General features: G+C 37.8%; 1 protein-coding gene and 1 non-coding gene across 2 annotated transcripts in view; both read left to right on the top strand.

Annotated features, from left to right (window-relative positions):
• Positions 1 to 14950, top strand: part of LOC140146535 (prostaglandin E2 receptor EP3 subtype-like) — a 269890-nt gene that overhangs the window by 170435 nt on the left and 84505 nt on the right. The window lies entirely within an intron of this gene.
• On the top strand, positions 10986 to 11059 carry Trnat-ggu (transfer RNA threonine (anticodon GGU)). The gene has a single exon. It is a non-coding gene; the product is annotated as a tRNA-Thr (tRNA).

Here is a 14950-nt window from a genome sequence, read left to right on the forward strand (position 1 = left end):
AAAATAATAACAAATAAAAGAAACCAAGCATATTGGAAATGAATTCGCCATTTGTATGATAATATTTTTAGAAAACGTGACAAATATTTTTTTTCTCCAAAATATGTGACCTGCTGCCACGAAATTAGCGTTAAGTGGCAAGTTGGTAGTTTCGAGACCTCCTGGCTGCTGCGTTGGTGCATGATCTTTGTTTCACACGCACCTGTTCAAGTCACTAGTAATAAAGTATGTATGTATGTCCTTTGGGACTAGGGCACAAAGGGTCATTCGCGAACATCAACTCAGCATCCAGGATGTCTCGAAACTACCAACTTGTGACTTAACACTCATTAAGAGGTCAAAGTTCGTGTTCACAATCTCTTCAGGATAAACTAATAAACTAAAAAAAAACACAAATTCGGTAACGCACACAGTAAGTACTTATTTTAAGTGCTGAATAATGTTTACATGTTTGGAAATAATTTCCTTTACCTCAAACATGTCAAAAGGTAGTATTTATTTGGTTTGCAGCACAACCCAGAACATTTCATTAGCAATCCACCATGCTAGTTATATCCACAGGCATTATTACAGTAACTGTACCAGAACACATCACTACTATTGCTATTATTCTGGATGTGTTTATTCCCAGGGTAGAACATCTAAGACATTTAGGAAGACACATTGCTAGAAGCTTACTACTGATTTCATGAATCGCTGGTTACGTGAGCTTTTATGATCGGTGCAATCATCGGGGACACGGGATGATTTTTGTTTTTATATCAGCTTATATCTCATTTGATCATCTCGTTGTCTCATGAATATTTTAGGTAATAAATAAGGAAGCATAAAGTCATTTCATGGAAACGTGGTTCGTCATGTTTGTATCTCCAATAAAGGCACAACTACAACTGCACCCTTCTTTTCTGTCATATCTATAATAGCCCTATTTCTCAAGATATAGTACTATATTGCTCTGGAATTCACCACATTAATTTATACATGCCTGAAAAAGTACAGACAATTAAAAATATCAGAGTTCTGTATTCTGTGGATCAACAACCTAATCTGTAATTTTACAATGGTACATTAGGGTATGATAATGTTTGAGACAGTTTGTGATCGTATTCCCTGCTTAAAGTGTAAACTTCCTAGAACATCTTCGCGCAGGAACGACTTTATAATTTAACGAAATGTCAAAAGAGTAATATTTAAGGTCACAATTGACATCTATTATATTGAATAAAGCATTCAAATGCGTACAAACATGCTTAGTACTGGTATAGAGTATTGAATAGGTGCTTGTTTGGTTTAATATTATTACCAATTTTAAGCATCGACGGTTATTATTATTAGCTGTAGAATAATGTCCTTAACTTAAGGGGAAAATACTTAGTTGCTCTACAGCACAACCCAAAAAGTTGCTTTAGTAATCCACCATGTTATTTATAACCACAGGCATTATTGCAGTAACTGTACCAGAACACATTACTACTATTGCTATTATTCTGGATGTGTTTCTTCCCAGGGAAGAACATCTAAGACATTTAAGAAGACACATTGCTAGAAGCTTACTACTGATTTTATGACTCGCTGGTTACGTGAGCTTTTATGATCGGTGCAATCATCGGGGACACGGATATTGTTTTATTTTTTACAGCAGCTTATATCGCGCTTGATCTTCTCGTTGTCTCATGAATATTTTAGGTTATATAGGGTATAGGGACCGAGCAAACACAAATTATTTACAAAATGTTAGAAAAGGCTGCCAGAAAAAGTCTTGATAACATTCAAAATTGCAAAGCATTTCTTAAAAATGTACTGCAAAATATTCTACGCTAATGTTATTTTAGTGTTGACAAAATGTTCATCAGAAAACGTTTGCAAAAATAATTTTACAATAATATTTTGACACAATTTTAAAAATGTTGTTATAGTGTATTTTCAAACAAACGTTTAAAACGTTTTCATGACCTTCATAATACCCGACATTTAATGTTATTAAAACGTTTTTACCAAAACAAAAATCCAAAATATAACCCGTTTAAAACGTTTTAAAACGTTGGGTGTTTGATGGAGGAGGCTGTTGCAACATCAGCATAATATGTGTATACTCTTAAGAAAATATTACTTAGGTATTCAAGTGATTTCTTTTCATATTTACCCAAACATTTGATGAAAACTGCGTGGTTGTAGGTCAAGTGATTTTGGCCTATGGTGTATGCAGCGTAATCAGTTGTTTTATCTTACAGCTCCAAGAATTGGACAGTGAACACAATAGGTCAATTTCATAATACTCTCAAATATCTTTAACATTACATAAGCTTAAATACATTTTACTCCGTATTATGTTTACTGCACTAAAAGTATATATCATAAATTCACGGAACTAAATTAACGAAGTTGTGACAAAAACTAAAATCCATTCAACACGTTTAAGAGTGCTTATTATATGCTCATTACGAAATTCGTGGTTACTAGGTATGCTGGGCTGAATTGTGTAGTCTTAGTGGTCAACTTTAAAATCAAAAAATCTAAGTGGTTGCAAAAATCCATTAGTGAGTTGCCGGAATGTGTTGTATATTGGCTTTATTTGATTAGATTTATTGTATTAGATTGTAATTACTAAGATTGTAATTACTCAATGCAATTAAAGAAAAAAGTACTTAAATTTAAGCAAATAAGTTCAAAAAATAAGTATTATGTAGAAAACATTGAAGTACACGACGCGCTAGAAAGTACGTAATGTACCTAATGAGAGTCTAATTTTCGCGCCAACACAAAGCGCCGCATAAGTCCACATATAGTTGTGTACGATGCAGTTATTGGTAATGGCACGTGCCCGGAGGATTTAAACTATAACGATATCTGGGCGACCAATCACAAGATAGATCCATTTAAAGACGCATTACATCATGATCAACTTAATAGGCCAGAAATCCGACAATCTTATCCATAGACAACCATGTCAAGCATGTTAAGCGCAATCCAAAGTCAGTATAGTCCACTTAGGAGTACAGTGACTGAAAAGATCAAGATGTAAAAATCTATCAATTGTGCACAAATCAATACAAATTAGCGTTTTATCCTTAAATGTAATAGCCAGAATATGAGCAATGGGCAACTGGACTACGGAGAAGTTTAATCTTATTCAGGAATTCAAATAGCAAACAATTACAATTTATGACGGTACAGTTCTTTGAGAGTCACCCTGTATAGTATACTTGTATAATGTGATACGACCAAATCTTAAACCATGCCAAAAAAGATAATTTTGAACTCATCATCAACTTTGCCCACTGAAGGCACACACTAAAATAAAAAATAAAAAATAAAAATCCGCCCAACCCAAACAATGCCAATTTGCTTATGCGCCTGTCACACTACACCGAATAGGTCTTCCGTACAAGAAACGGATGGTATTTTAGTAAATCCGTTGTTGTTCGTCAATGATCGTTTTATGTTCTTTTTATGTCCTGCTATCATCCGCCAAATGCGTTTCGTGGTTCGTTAAGTCCATCGGCAAGTTTTGTGCATGCACACAACTTGAAACGGAGTGTACCGAATACACATGTTCGGTATTTATCCGATGTGTGTTCGTATGGTGCTGCATATTGCCGGAGTTTGTTCGCTCTCCTTTCGTTCATGTTCGTTCTTTGTTCGTTGCACTCGGCCCGTGTTCGTTGCAAATACGTTCCTGAGAGGCCTTCACCACCGGATAGCATATTTTTGCATTCGGTGATGTACGTTGACCCAGACCGTGTTAGTGTCACACTACACCGGATCGGTCTTCCGTATAAGAAACGGATGGTATTTTAGCAAATCCGTTAGTGTTCGTCAATGTTCGTTTTATGTTCTTCATATGTCCTGCTATTATCCGACAAATGCGTTTCGTGTTAGGTGATGTTTGTTTAGTCCGTCGACAATACGTTTCAAGTTTTGTGCATGCACAAAACTTGAAACGGAGTGTGCTGAATACACATGTTCGGAAGTTGTCCGATGTGTGTTCGTACTGTTCTGTATAATACCCTGGGTTTGTTCGTTATTCTTTCGTTTATATACCGCAGGTGTTTGCAAGGTTTCGCAGAAGCTTGTGCCGGATGTAGGCCTATGGCGAACATGTGCATCGATCATGGGGTGGGGGGGACTTTCTGAAGGGTGTGTGACGCAATATCATATATCCCCCAGTACTTTAGTGACTGACAAGTAGAAAAAAGGGGAAAGGAGAGAACAAAGAAAAGAAAGTGAGAAAAATTGAAGAGAGAAGAGAAGAGAAAAAGTTAAATTGCACTTACGTAATTTAGTAGGCCTATGCATGTAAGTAGTGTTGAGGGAGGGGCACTTTCTGAAGGGTAGAGGATGCAATATCAAATTCCTACCAGTTTTAGTGATTGACAAGAAAGAAAAAAGAAGAGAAAACATGGACAAGGTTAAATTGTACGTTATTGAGTAGGCCCAGGATAGTATAGTAAGCCTAAGTATAGGCCTGTGATTATTATAGGCCGTGCTTAAATGTGGTTCCTTGGCCCAAAAGCCTGTGAAAATACTGCCGGCCCGTCGATATGTAGGGCCCGTGACATTTTGTCGCCAAAGTCAGTATTTAAGACGGACTTAGGTCTATTACTGACTTTAACATATCAATCCATGCATGCTTTACCTGAAATTACGAGTCTGAAGTCTTATATCTAAGTGTCAGTGGATCAGTGTAACATTTTAAATTTTGCAAATTCAGTTCGGGCCTTCTTTGTTTTTTGTTTAAGGCAATAATAGTGTAAAACTGATGCACCAAAAACAATTTTCCAAATTTTCCATTTTTAAAACTTAATTTTTACACAATAGGCCTAGGCCTAATAATGTAAATAGGCCCTACAGTCCCCATGCAAATGACTTCAATTGGACCTTCATTTTGAACAATTGTTTATATTATACAATAATGGTGAAAACTTTTCAATTGCTTCAATTAGGCTTTCGTTTCACCAATTTGCGGCTGTTTCAAACTAAAATAGTACCCAGTAATAGTGCTAAAATTGATCCAAAAAATGACAAATGGCTTCAATTGGGCCTTCATTGTCCAAAGGTTTCTCACCTCTATTGCCCCCGGACGCTGGTTGCCCTGATATATCAGATTTGTAGCCCTTTTGTACTTATTAGCCAATATTTGACCATTTTCGTCAAAGTTTTTCCCCGGGGGGGGCACTCAACTTTGGAGGTGACGCGTATGTAGGGCTGTTAAGACCCCCTTTTTCAGCATCGCTGTCACCCAAAGACCCCATATTTTTTACGAACACATACTCTGTCACCCGAAGACCCCCTATTTTTCCTTTTTATCTGTCACCCAAGACCCTTACAAGTTCAATTTGAACAGCAACTTTCATTTATCACTGAGTTTGTTTCTTATTTTGAAAAAACAATGAATTTGAAGCCAAATAGAACTAGAAATTCGATTTTCGAGGTTTCTGAAGCGCGTTTTCGGCTCTCACCCAAAGATTCCATTTAAAAAAAAGGTCATGTTCTCACCCAATGACCCCATATTTTTTACATTTTGCTTCTCACCGAATGCCAAAAATCATGCTCTCACCCAATGACCCCATATTTTTTACATTTTGCTCTCACCGAATGCCCCTTAGTGCGAAAGTGCCAGCCCTACACCTATATCCATTTCATATTGAAGTGCCCCCCGGGAGTTTTTCCCTTAAAAGTTGTCTTTCCCCACTTTGTTCACCCTCTGAAAAAGTGCTTGCTACGTCACTGCCTCTAAGGGGTCAAAACCCTCTCAAACACCCTCTCCTCCCCCACTTTTCTGATAGGGTGGACGTCCTTGTTGGTGCCACATGCCACGGATTCGCCGGTCATTTGTCGGACGTTGAACGATTGAATATAAAACGCCTGCAGGATTATTAGCGGCCACAACGCATAGAGAAACGAACGGGAATCGGATCCCCAAATCCGGTCATTTGTCGGACGTTGAACGATCGGATATAAGACGCCTGCAGGATTATTAGCGGCCACAACGCATAGAGAGACGAACGGGAATCGGACCCAAAATCCCACCGAATCTTCTGCCGGACTGGTGATTTTTCCACCGAATAAAATATTTTTGTATTCGGTGATGTACGTTGATCCAGTCCGTCGTAGTGTGACAGACATATTATATTATGTGGTGTTTGCTCCCTATTTTTTTAATTTTACAGTTGTCTCATTTGGAGCAGATCTTAAGACACACTGGTCCTGAGGCATATATAGGTCTATGTTCTGCTGCTGCTTTCTTAGTATTGTGTAGATAGCTTTACAAAGAAAGTTACCCCGAGTAACTCCATTGGCCCATTGGGCTATTCAATTTAAAAGGCACACTACCACAGTGGAAGATTTTTTGGAAATGCCTTCCACAGGAGGAGTATGAATTTCAAATAGAATGAACACGTTAGGCAGCTCCATTTGAATTACATACACCCTCTGAGAAAGAATCAACCTGAATCTTCCACAGTGGGAGGGTGAGTTTGAAATAGAGTTTGTTACTGATTCCATTTGGAATTCATACTGTTCATGAAGAAGGGGGAGTGAGAATTTTAAATGTAATAGCCCATTCCATACAAGTAAACTGCCCGGGAAGCTGCCCGAGTATAAATAATACATTTTACACTCTCGTACTAAGATCGTCTGCAGGCATTGAGATCGTGTTTGTAAATTAAAAGTATAAATCACTACTTGTCCAGTGTGTCCGCCCTGAGCCATGTTAGCAATGATACCTGTATGTCGAATATATACAAACATTCTCTATGACAAGCCGATGTCCTATTTAATAAGAATGGTTTTCGTAAAATTATGTTTCTGACCTTGCTTCCGCACCTTGAGTTTTTGTACCCATACATTCAGCGATTATTCCTTATTTTAGTCTACAAACATTTTGAGATTAAATATATACATGAAGATGTACTGTCATGGTGGAACTAACAACAGGATCATTATCATTTTGCCACGCAAGTTTGTTCCCCGAAAGTTATTTGAGACATTGTATGGGATTCATAACCTCATTAATATACGCAGCAACTGCGATCCAATCACAGAGAATAACTTTTAAATACGCGGACGCAAATGCAGGTCATTGAAAAAGTATAATGACCGCGTCTCGTGACGTAGCTAAAAGTACGCTCTACAATCGTTACGTGACGCGTTACGTGACGTGTTACGCGTTCGAACAATTTACGCGGACGCTGGCCGCCGTATTTGGACATCGCATGCTTGCGTGCTAGTGTGATTGGTCACTAGCGGTATTTCCTTAATGGGCTAATCGATTTTTTACAGGGAAAACGACAGATAAAGTTAAAATTGAGTTCTGTTTTCAAATTAAAAGAAGAAAATGCGACGTAAATTGATTTAAAAAAGTGAAAAGTGACGGTTATGAATGAGGTTAATGACTGCGCATCAGTTGTTTTGAGGGTATTGTGAAATATCTAAACATTGTGCTTTGGACCTTGGAATATCCCTCGGTTCCAAAGCACAATGTTTAGATATTTCACAATACCCTCAAAACAACTGATGCGCAGTCATTAACCTCTAATTCATACACTCTTAGATAGCGAGAATCAATCAGAGCAAGCGTTAGAAAAATCCAAACCATGCATTGATTGTGTCTAATTGCACTCCGTGTACTACGCGCAGTGTTTCGCGCTCGTTCGCGTCGCGTAGGATTGATTCATTTTTCGGGCGGGTTGATGCATTTATATTTGGTTCTGTTTTCCAAAATTTTTAGTGATATTATTTTGTAAATTAAATCAAATACTGGAACTAAAATTTGCAACTCACTTTGCTACGTTGCGTCCGAAAGACGTGATGACGTCAGATGTTACACCAAGATATTTTTAGTGATAATTTGTTATATAAAAAAGTAAAAATCACGCGTTTTTTTCTTCTCGTGTATGAAATAGATTAATAAATTTGTATTACTTATTGCTCGAGAAATTAGACAAAATAATGCACTTGCGCTGATGTTGATGCGTCTAATGCACGAGCCCCGAAGGGGAGTGCATTAGACGCATCAACATCAGCGCGCGCATTATTTTGTCTAATTTCTCTCCCAATAAGTAATACGCGTTCATTAACCTATAATTCACGGAGTATGGTGGGCAATTCTTGTAAAATCATACGGATGTGGGTTAGAGTAACATCGCAGCTAACTTGTTGTATCTTTGGGCAATGGGAATTAACACAGTCGTTAATGGACACCGACTAAACTGGGAAGTTAATTCGACTCGTTGTGCAAGACACCCATCCCTCCTTCAGCAAAATAAGACACGGAGTGCTGGATGAGTATCGGACCTGAGCGGACCGTAAGTGTATAATACACGCATGAGTCTGGTGCCATCACTTCGAAAGATGGTCTGTAAACACACCAGGCATCAACCTTTACCTTTCTCTCTTGGATTCGCCCACAGACGTACTGTTTGCTATCTCGGATATAAATGTAGGGTGGCTTTGGCTTGCAATAATATTGCCACAGACTTGTGGTAGTTTCGAGAATGTTTCTATACAAAATAGCCTTTTGTATAAAAAATATGCTCATGAAGCTATACGAAGCTTACGTGTATATCGACGATCAAATACTTTTAGTGCAGGTCATTCCAAAAAAACCGACGCATGACTTAATAACCCTTGTATTTGACCTATTATGTTCTATAATATCGGTTCAAATGCAATATGGTATTACGTATGGTTATTTTAGTGTTTACGAAAAATTATATGAGAATGTGCTAACCAAATCACATTATGTGAGCTGCACCCACAAAATGAGGGTAAATATCGCACGTTGGCTTAGTTAAATTGGCTAGTTTCAAAACTCCCATGCTGCTGAATCGATATGACACGCACTAGCCAGTATAATGTGTCCTTGACAATCCTTGTTCATGTTGTACGGTACCACATTCACAAATACACTACAGGTTTGTACAGGTGCGCATCAAATAAAGAGCATCACGAAATGGGCGTAAAGTCGCAAGTTAGTAGTTTCGCGACATCCTGGCATATAGACATACTACTGGCTCGATCAGGTGCGTAAGGAACAAAGAACACCACCGCACTGTAGCCAGGGCATTCCAAAACTACCAACTTGCGACTTTATGCTCATTTTGCTGTGGCGTGTCACACATACTCGTAGCGCTGAAAGTCGGGTGATTATTAGATGTTTGAAGAACAATCGAGAAATTGACCAAATGCAAGGGAACTTCGAAGTTACTTTGATGGTCATGATCCTGTAAGTAGCCTTTGTTTTGGTCCTTCGACTAGGTTTTTTGGGACAGTCTGTATAATAAAAACTACGTTTGTCTAGTCACAGTGATTGATGTTGATCTTCATATAGAACTCACATCTTATGTCATTCTCGAAATATTGTGGTCAGGGGCTTTGTCGTTGAATAATATTATGTCAACTCATGGTAAATGTTGATACACAAAATAGTCATAGCAGAAGAAACATGACTATTAAGATTATATCATTATTCACAGAACCGTATACCCGTGGGTCTCTTTATAACCAAGCACTCGTTCGGTTATGACATATTGGTTTTTGATTGGTATTTTATATATAGTAAACCCTTGAAAACAACTTTGAGCATCTCAGTGTTGGTAAGAGTCTGTGGTCAATGTGGGTGTGAGGGGATGGGGCTTGTTCATTTGTTTTACTCTAAACCTTGAAAACAATTACATGTATCTCTGATGTAATCGGCTAGGAGTATGTGGTGAAGGGGTTACCCCCACTACCACAAATTATATATTGGGACCAAAAACGAGCCCTATATCAATTAAATTTCATCTGTTTTTAAAGCATATCAACAGGAACACCCTCAGCCCTTGGAGATTGTACGTCTATGTCTTTTATAATATTATTGAAGTGAATGGAAATCACCCACAAAACTCAATCCCATTGTAACACTTAGATTTAAAACACTTTTTACAATGAAATGGATGCGTTATTATTAATAGTGTATGGTCTAACAGCTGAATTAGGGTCTTTATTCTGTTATATTCTAACATTATAGTAAATTATAGATTTTGAGCATTTTTAGGTTTTTCAGCTCTTTCAAATTAGAAGCATCATTTAGAACATATTAAAACCACTTTGTTTGAGATTCGACTTTTGAGAACTAGGGATAAGTTTTAAAAATACTGCCAAATAATTTCATAATGTTGAATTTTTGAAGAACCTGCTGGAAGAATTTATGTCAAATAAGTGTGTGGGCTTGACGATGATTTTTTTTATTCTTATTGCTATTCAGCAGTGAATTTCAAGGCTGATTGTTATTTTGTTCTAGTTATGTGTTTTTGAAACGTAATAGTCTGATGGTGTAGTGTTCTCCCGTCTAGTGACCGCTTTGCCTACATTTTAGTGAATAAACCCTTCACTTTGAAATAGAGTGACGATCGTGTAATTCTAAACGGTTTGAAATTGAAGTTTTAAAAAGCCCAAAATGGTCATCATTACCTTTCTTCGTATCTGATAGTGATTACAAACATGAATATGTAAATAAACAATATCAGATGGTCTCTTATATCTTATAATTTGGACCACGTATATGGCCTCCAGACATTAGGATAGGACTAGTTTATTGACCGGGTTTCTTGACGGGCTGCGGCTTATGTAACTTGACCAGGATTGCAATTCACAAACCTTTACAACTCATCGCAAGTGTGAAACCCATTATGAGTCCAAAACCCATCGCAACACGATTTGGAGGCAGATATGGTACAGTTACGATTCCTTAAGCATAGAAATATTCTATTTTTAACACGGACTACGAGGGTTGTTTCAACATCCCCCCCCCCCCCCCACACACACACCCTTATATTCAATTATAAGCGTCTTATACTATTGAGCAAGGTTTTTAAGTCAAGTCAACACATACATAAATGACAGCCAGTGACATGATTTCACTGACTATCCAGGATGAGAAGATGATAGAGGGCGGGTATTGAACTGAAGGCCTATAGATAATAACATCACTGCTCTTCTCCATCTGACTTATTAGCTCAGTTGGTAGAGCATCGGTCCGGTGATCCGAAGGTCCCAGGTTCAAATCCTGGATAGTCAGTGAAATCTTTTCACTGGCTGTCATTTATGTATGTGTTGACTTGACTTAAAAACCTTGCTCATATTTAATTTACCACATAGATTAAACTTTATTTCTCCGTCTTATACTATTATAAATTCGCCGTGACCTATCCAGCCATAAACGCGCTTAGTGAATATTATACCGAGATATACAGTACTAAACCAGTGGACTTCGGTTGTATATATAAATGCGCATATATAAATGCGCACGTGACATCTACAAGTCGCCATACCGTATTAAACGATATAAGGTACCCGGATGTACATAAACTCCCCGTGCAAAAGTATAGGGAAAATGACAGGTCGCAAGGAAAATTGCTTTTGCAAAATAGTGGCATTGATTGCAAAGGGTAAAATAACTTGACCCGAAAGATAAACTCTTTATTAACGTTTTCCATCACGGAAAAAAAAATTAACTACGGAAAAGCTAGATATAGCTGATTTACAAACTTATATTTCATAATTTCCGTGCTAAATGGGCATCTATGACGTAGTGCTGGTTTCATCATCATGCTGCTTGCCACCGAGCGGCGTGACACACGCGCATTGTAGACAAACAGACACAGTCAAGACTTGTGAATGGCTGATAAGTCATGCCTCTTGTCGCAACGGCATGAAAGTATGAAAGGGGACATGATTGGCTTTAAGGTCAGAACTGTGCAGGCGGCGGATGACATGATCGAGCCGGCAACTTGTGAAACTGCCCGGCTGTATGGCATTTTCCAATATAGTCGGTTAATTTTGTGGGGTTCATTATCGAACCCCAACGGTTTTAGCTTGTATTTATATTATTTATCAACATAGGCCTATTTGTTTGTGATATTTCAAGCGTTTTAAAATTTCAAAATAATCCCATTCAATTACACGGTTGACGATGAAAATTTACTGAATTTAGAGAATGCAATGCGGCCACCACCTGGAACTGTGGTCGCAATTTCAGTGATTGACAGTGAGGTAACACGAACATGGCACTGGCCATCTGCTCACGTGCGCATTTATATATGCGCATTTATATATACAACCGAAGTCCACTGTAAACCATCATAGTAATCGATTGTCCAATGCAAATTTATTACCACGTGATAATATTAATGCAATGAGCGATCAAATTGTCCGCTACAGTCGACTGATCCAATCGATAATGACGCTATTGACATGTGCGGGCGAAGCTCCACTGACCGAGTTTTGGGGTATTTTTCACTGGATTGCTGTCATTTACTCATCAAGGTGGTCCCCCGTTATTATAAGGACTATGCTAATAATTTAAAGATTGCCATGTAGAGAATAAACCATACTTGATTGACAGAAATTACTAAATTTGTACGGTTTCGTGACACCCCTGTTCAAAATGCGACCAAGGCAGGGCGGCCCGGTGAAGCAAAATGTGCATTGGAATAACACGGGAGTTTGGATAGATGGTAGGATTTCTTTCTCATACAAAGGTACCGGGTTGAAAATTCAAATATTTTGAAAAAAAAACAAGTAATTGAAACATAGAGCAAGTACTAAAATCATAGCTTTTATACTTTTTGATATGTGACGCTAACTAGTTCATCTCCTATATCTACAACACAGCGCTACTAGTAGGGTCAATTGCCTATTGTGAGTGCCCCTGTGTTGTGTGCATACATGTAGGCAACAATAACTGCATGGTGATTTGGTAACAATATACTGTAAAACCCCGTCTACAAGCATATAGAGTACTTCTGATGAAAGCTACATTTATCCAGGCGCCATTATGGAGTTTGAGCAAATAAATTACGGATCCAAGCAAATACAAACAAGTATTATTTTAAGACCAATCTATTGTATCGGTATATTTACGCTTGCTTCGAATTAATTTTGCTTTCATAAAATACACTATATATGCTTATAGACGGGGTTTTACGGTATAGCTATGGTCTCTATCCAGTGCTATCAATATAAGTACAAAAATTCCCCACATAATATCGCTTTGACGTCATAATGTGAGCGTGCCCATGCAAATTTGGGAAATTCTAGCTATGAACAAGTATAGGCAAAATTGATTTTCGGGTATTAATTCCACGAACATGCAATTTTCACCAAATTTTCTTATAATATAGAAGGAAATATAATACTTAACTAACAAGTAATAAGTAACTCTTGGAATAATTTGAAATTAAAATTGTGGATTTTACTGTAGAAACCAATGGCCTCACCAACTATCCCGTCCCGTATTATGGTCACTTTTGATGACCGGTCCTACCCCCGGGTAAGGTGCTGGGGGGTAAAAATCTTATCACTAAAATGAGCGCAAAGGATGGAGCTACGATTAGCTTATGTCATTTGGGCGTACATGCGCGTTGGTTAGTGATGGGTAAAAACATCTTAGGGGGTTAAAACCGTTAAAGGACTATTTTTAGGCATATCACATCAAAAATAAGCGCAACAGAAGAAGTTCTTTCGTTCTTTTGCTCATAGTTCCATGCCTTCCTTTTATAAGGCAGATTTTTTATATCATACGTTACACTATTTAAGAAATAAAGGGCACAATAGGCACTTGCTAACTGCCAATTTGATAACCCACTATCAAACGACCAATACTTGCCCGGGGTCCAGTAGTAAACCGTAGCCGGTCGAATCTCCTCACATTTGCTTGACTGGTCATACGAATAGCATACGCTTGAAGCAATTATCCGGGCCACTTGAGATGCTGACGGGCAAGTTGTAAGATCTGATATCCGGTAACTTGAAATGATGGCGGGTAAGCGGTATATCCGAATAAATTGAAATACCGCCGGGCAAGCTGTAGATATTGAAATCCGGATTTCTTGAAATGCTAGCGGGCAAGCTGTAAAATTGATATAAATCATTCGAAATACTAGGGCAAGTTGTAACGTTTATTATCCGGGTAACTTCAAATGCTGGTGGGTAAGAGGTAAAACATTTAGTCTAGCTGTTCTAAACTGAAGACCAACAAGGAAATCGTGCGACTTGATCGTACCTTTCACGTTTTGTCAACAGACTGAAAAAACAAAGAAAAGAAAGCTCTCTTGTGAGTTTTTGTACGTACAAAATATAATCTAAAATGTTTTACAATAATTAAAACAAAAACAAAAATATTAGTATTTTATAAATTAATTATTTAGTATTTTTAATGATCAACATTACGACAATAATATGAAAATTAATAACAATTACGTCAATTTCCCCGATATGTCAGAGGTCAAAGTGTCACAAAACTGCCCGGAAGTTAGAATGGCGATTGGGCTTATTGAAGCGGGGTGAAGAAAATGATGATGTAAATTGTCTCTTAGGTTTGTTTTCTTGCCATATCCTTTTAGCATTGAAATCCAGCCACACGCCATCATGCATTATGGTGTATTTCATGTCCGTCCTTTGAACACTCAGCACACACTCATTCTCGCCGTATAAACCCTTTCCCAAGCTATAGAAAAGTTCCCAATTTCTTAGAAGACATTTCAAGAATTCACACACTTATACATTTTCATTGCCAATAAAACGTCACATGAAAAACACACTTGAACAAATAAAGACGTACATAGTATTGGGTATGTGGTTCTTGAGATTGAGTCCTCATTTTGGGATATTTTTAAAGAAAGAATGTAATGTTTTGACTATACCATTGGTGACCGTAAACCCACGTGCCGAGTGGTGTGTTTACTCAAAGTACTGGGTGGATATCCCGAGAAAAGGCCACACTTGCAGACACTTTGACATAATGGAGTCTCTCTTAAACATGTCTGGAATTTCTAAGACAGTAGATACATGCCTATACTTGTATTATAGAGTTGAACAAGAAATTCAATTTGAATTTGAATCAGTAAATGAAAAAGATCCTGAATGCCCTGATCGTTGGCTTTGAACTTTAACAAGATACATTTTAAGG

The sequence above is a fragment of the Amphiura filiformis genome, chromosome 2 (genome assembly GCF_039555335.1).
Source record: "Amphiura filiformis chromosome 2, Afil_fr2py, whole genome shotgun sequence".
NCBI classification, from domain to species: Eukaryota; Metazoa; Echinodermata; class Ophiuroidea; order Amphilepidida; family Amphiuridae; genus Amphiura; species Amphiura filiformis.